The sequence below is a fragment of the Gavia stellata genome, chromosome 9 (assembly GCF_030936135.1).
Source record: "Gavia stellata isolate bGavSte3 chromosome 9, bGavSte3.hap2, whole genome shotgun sequence".
Classification (NCBI taxonomy): domain Eukaryota; kingdom Metazoa; phylum Chordata; class Aves; order Gaviiformes; family Gaviidae; genus Gavia; species Gavia stellata.
Genome location: NC_082602.1, coordinates 8996492 through 9002491, shown reverse-complemented (window position 1 = coordinate 9002491; position 6000 = coordinate 8996492).

Genomic DNA, 6000 nt, shown 5'->3' with positions numbered 1-6000 from the left:
CCAGTTCTCAGTACCACGCATGAGCAGCTCCATCTAAGGACTTTTTTGTTGGATCTGGTGTTAAAGGGCAATGATCAGCATATGGCCGAGAACTGCATCTCTGGTTTCAATTGAGATTTTATTCTGTTCAGCACTGGGCTTGATCCAGGAGCCTGCAGTTTATTGCATTCTTATTCTAAGCAATCTTTCTGTTAAACGGAAGGTGAGTTCAGAAAACCCCTTTTCTCTTCAGCCTTTCATTCAGCATTTTGGTGTCCTGCATACCCACTGGGGTAAATAGTAATTACACTGCACTGTTTTCAATGGAACCTCACCAATCCAACAACATCCCAAATGACTATCATGATACAGCTGTTCTGGCAATTGGTAGCTCAGCTAAAAGTTATTGCTGTCACTCATGATAATTATCCATAAGAACTTGAAAAGGAAACAATTATTGCTATACCAAACCAGCCAGTGACTCCCAGATTTTAAATTCCACTGCAATTACATTATTTTGACATATGTCAAGTGACACATCAGAACAAAAAAAGCACATTTAAAGCTGAAAAGTACCTTTTCATTCTTTCTACCTGATTTCTGTATCCCTGAACAAAATTAAAGCTTCAGCCTTGATCTTTAGTTGTGTATTTTAGCAGTCGCATTAAAACAATCAGTGGAATCTAGTTTCCTTTTCACTTTCTCAACTGCAGCTACCCATATCCTTGAGTCAGAAGATAAATTAGGTCAAAAGGACAAAACTATTCATTATAAGATTTTATGCCACTAATCAGCATCTATAATAATATGATGCTTATTCTTGCAGAGATTTTTGCAAAGAAATTAGCAGACAAATAGATAACTTTGAATTAATATATGGGTGTATGATAAAGTGTCCAACCAAAAATTGGGAAGAAGGAATGGTAAATCAATGAATAATAACTAATATCTGCTTATTATAAGGCTTTGGTTTGCTTGTTGGTTGGGTTTTTTTTTTCATATTGCCTGATGGAGTAGGACAGCATTATTATCTCAGATTTTGCCTGCATAAACTGGGTGCTAGAGAGATACATGTGCTCATCCATCAGGCAGAGTTGTAGAAGTCTGCTTCTAGAGAAAATTCTCTTCATCACCATGTGCAGTGTTGGAACAGCTGCTTTCATTTACAACCAGCTAAACCTCAGGTTCAGTTGAATGGGCACGTGTAATCTTGAATTTACTATGGTTTGTCTGCTTCCTTCCATTGATGTATCCTTAACGTACCCCTCTAACTGGGATAAATCATAACTGAGGTCTTGACTAAGACTGAAAATAATTGAATTGTAATGGCAAGCCCCCAGACCACCTTCTGGAAGGACACCAGTGACTATGACACAGGGGAGAGCATGTTTTAGCATTTTTTGCAGATATTCACAAATCATGTGAAGCAGATTTCAACACACCATATATTAAGGCTCACTGTAAAGGTGATATTTACCATCTATATTCTTCAGCAAACAAGTACCTAAGAAAAGGAATGGGTCTCAGCAATAGCAAAAGGTAAACACCTGGAAAACTGCTCAGACATTCAAAATCATCTTGTTGGGAATAAGGTACCAAAGCTGACAAAAGTTTTCCCCACACCAATGAAAATCAGTAACTAGGTAAACAATCCATTTAAATCAAGTACATGCCCAAATGACTCCAAAGAAATAAAAAGTACATTTACTGATTTCTGTGCAAATAAATTTCTTTAATGGTACATTAACCAATCTGAATCCTAGAAATTATTTAAAATAAAAAAGACACAAGTAGATGATTTTCAAGGAAAAGTCACTAAAATAACAGAAAACATTACAGCTTCTCTCCAATACGTAAGGAATTTATCCTCACAACATTTCTGTATAATTTTTCAAACACTTCCAAAATAGGCTTATTCATATCTTAGGTTTTGATTTGCTTAAAATTAAAAACAACTATTTCTTTGTAAGAAGCCCGTATCCATTCTGCCTTGAGTAGAACACAAAGGAAAAGAAGGGTAATCCTTTAGGACTGAGATTGTTAAGGAACTTAGGTCCCTGCAGCCAACTAAGATTGAATAAGAGTTAGATGCATAAGTCTCCTTGCAAAAATCTCAGCCTGGTTTTTGAGGTTTTGTCATACCACGTAATCTCAGTGTTGACTTCACACAGTTAAGGAAAATGCACAGAACTTGACTGACAACATTATCTGTATATTAACATACAAAGGCTCAGCACAGTCTTTTAAAGCTAAACATGCCACAGACAATACTCATGTTCTGCTCTATTAGATTACTTGACAGGTTATATATGGTTCTTTTACTTGCATCAAGACAGTCATTTGAAGGTGAATGCACCAGAGGAAACTATGAGTGCACAGGGGATTCACACAAGGAAGCCAAATCCAGAATGAACTCGGGAAGAGCATACAGATCTGAAGGATTTCTTCAAGGACCTCTGGAGTTTCTCTGCTTTTCCCTGCTTGTCAGGAATCTCTCTGGTGCCTGATGAAACTTTGAAAGTAGCAACATCAATGTGATGCAAAGAGAGAAGCCACCACAATTGTTCCATTGGACTCTGCAGATGCCTGGGTGACAGGAGCATGGAATCAGCTTGGAGCTGGTTACAAGCTTTTTCATCACAGCCACATGAATATCCCCTTAGCAGAATAAGACTTGTGTATCTTCACCAGCCTGCATACCCATACACCCCCCTTCACACTGCTCATGCACCAGATTTTTGTAGATTACTAACAGCCAAAAATTCAGCATCAGACGTTGACAACAAAACAGATCATAAGAACACCAAACCCACTGACTTTAGCTGAACTTGGTGCAAGGTGTTTACTAAGAAATCTCTTGATTTTCATCTCAGCATTTTCAGTTATGGAAAGTCAGTCTAAAACAAAGCATACAAAACACAGTTGGAAATAGCCAGGAAAAAGATTGTAAGCAAAAGGTATGTTTTAATCTCTTTTTTTTCTATCCCCCCCCCCCTTTTTAACTTCAAAGGGCTTTCTGGATCTGCACATAATCAATAAATTCCTGGCTCTCTTGAGATATTCGCTGCTCACTCAATCAACAAATATACATCTGGAGCTTCATTTTAAAATTCATAAATTTTCCTTGTGCTGAGATACTCTGTGTTTTTTCTCTCATTTCTCTTTTGTATCAGTCTTTCTGTTTACTTTTTCTTACTACCTACAGAAACCAGAAAACCACAAACCAAATGTATTGATTTTCACCTGGAAGAAGGTGGGCTATTAAAGCCTCTGGCACTCTAAAGGAGAGAGTATTTGCATGAAAACTCTGTCCCCTAGAACGCTGCCTCTATAAAGGCATCAACAGGTAATCAAATTCTGGCAGCTCTTGAAACTTACTCTTCTTTGACTTTCAGTCTGAATAATTTATTATCTGTTTGAGGTTCTGACTGGAATGAAGCATTCACAACACTGATGGGGCTAGGATGCTACACTCAACACATGGAAGCGATGGTTTGATGAGTCAGTCTTCAAAATGTTAAATCTCAGGATAAATTTTCCCTTGCAAGACATACTTATACTTACAGAACAGCAAGGTAACCCCATGGAGATGAGATCCAGATAAATAGTACATCAGCACAGAGTAACTAATTTAAATTCAGAAGATGGATTTTTATGGGGTATGTTTACTGTATGAATTAAAGGCAATCCATCAAGCCTCTCCTATGATGCAAAAAGCAGGCAGCAGAGGTACTAGACTTACTGGTTGTGGGTAATCCTGTCATCTGAAGCATGCTCATTGCTCTGAGCAGGGATGCTGAGGCACTGAAAATCTGTTAGCTGACCAGAAACATGCATATGCAGGCCTGGGGACTTCGCCAGTAATAAGTGCAGAGTATTTGACTCTGCTAATTTTTTCTCCTTGGGAACATGTAGCCTCTGAGAAAAGATGAGCATTTGTTGAGGCACAGCTCTCTCTCAGGTGAAAAACAGTATTTCCCCTTGCCATTTGCCAGAGTGCTGACAGATGATTAAATGAGGAATGGCCATAGACTGTCCATGGAAGGAGGTGGCAGCAGACCTTTTCTCTTACTTCTTGTAACAAACTTGCTCCTACATTAGCCAGGATTAATGTAGGAGGAGAACATGAGAGGTCTACAGCCCCCCAAAGCACCCCGCTTTGCCTAAGTTACTTCATCAAACCTGACCTACATGTCCTTCAGTCTCTTGGATGACAACATAGTTGTGACCCTTCTCCATGCCAACTTGTGAACTTACGCATCTGAACTCATCTACTAAAAAGTTTCTAAAGCACATGAGGCATGCATTACCTAAGGCAGTCATGATATCCCCAAGGTCTAAAAGACTGGACAAAAGGATGATAAAGATAAAATTTCCAAGTGCAAAAACTTATGGAAGCCACTGATCTTTTTAAGAAACAACATTGTGAAAAAAAAACCCTCCAGAAAAAAGGATGCAAGGGAAAGGGGAAACTGCATTAAGATCCTCATGATTAATTGCTATCAATATTTGCATTATTTCTGTAACCACATCTCCTAGTCATGGACAAGGACCTCTTGTGCCAGCTACTAATATATTAATTCTGAGGCATATCTGTGCAGTGTTTGACAGCCATTGTCATTAAAACATAAGGCACTTTGTAGCCTTGCCAACAGACCAAGCTTCTCCTTGTTAACTGTAATTGGCATGCCAGTGATAACTTTTTGCTCTCCAGGATGTCAGAGGAAGTGTTGTATGTCTCATTACTAAACCAAGAACTGCAGTGTGGCATTTAAAAGGCAATGAGGACAATGAGGCAATGTAAGAAATCCCTGTGATATTTCTAATGGGAAAACACTACTAGTTCCTGAGGAGAAGCCCACCTCATACTTTTTTGGCTTTTCCAGTATCGTTGTGAATGACCTTGCTGCCTCTCTTACACTTGCTGTAAATAAGAAAGAATTCCCCTGAAGTCAGTAGAATTATATAGCTATAAAACTTGCAAGAGAAGTCATTGTATAGTGTATAACAAGAAGGCAGATAGTGCCTTGCACTTTTGACTAGATCTAAGATTAAATCTATTTTCAGACTCTGTCAAAAGCAAAGAGGAAAGTTTGCTTTATATTGCTATTGAATGACAACATATTTCTTATGTCTGCAGTCAGACATGCCTGGTAACTGGCTAATACCATGTTTGTATGTGTTGTGTGTATATGAACTGCATATTCATACAAATGAGCAAGACTTCACCTCTATGTGGCTGTACAGAGGAGCTTTGCTGAGAAAAATACTCAGGAGCTAACACCAGAAACCAAGGTGCTGTACTGGGTTAGGGGATTGAGATCCCTCCTGAGTCTGCCTATTTGCATTCATCTATCTTTCTTTCACTGCACTTGTACATGTTTGCATGTGAATGCGTGTGAGGAGGGGTGATGAACAAGTTACAATATTCTACAACACTCTGATACAACTTGTCCCCTTCAACTCTGGAGAGAGGCAGTAATTTAGATATTACAATCTTGTATGCTATTGTTCAGAAATGCAAGGAATAATCTAGTGTGATGTTTAGTTTCATCTGCTCTTCTTTGTGCATGTGCTTATTTCTACCAAGCAATACAACATTCTGGCACTTAAAGAAGCTGCTGTGGAGATATCTCAAAAAAGTGTTCAGTGGGGGAACAAAGTAAGATGTAGGTGGCTATATAAAACCTGGCACCATCCCCATAATGGCAGCAAATGACATTAGAACCCAGGTAACAAAATGACATAAAAAATTAATGCTGTGTGCTGGTTTACAGCATCACCCAAAGATCATGAAGTCCCTCATTCAAAACATGGCCCAGGCTGTGCCCTCTCTGAGAAGCTGTCATCAGAAAGAACAAAAAACCAGCATGTATTACTTGAGTGGAAACTCCTTCCACATGTTCCATGAAGCATCAGTAGTAATGGAAAAAGTTTCAGAAAGATTTTCCTGTTATCATTCTTAATCTTTCCTCATGCCTTATAACATCCTATCAATGTCTGAATAAGAGAGCAGCTTAT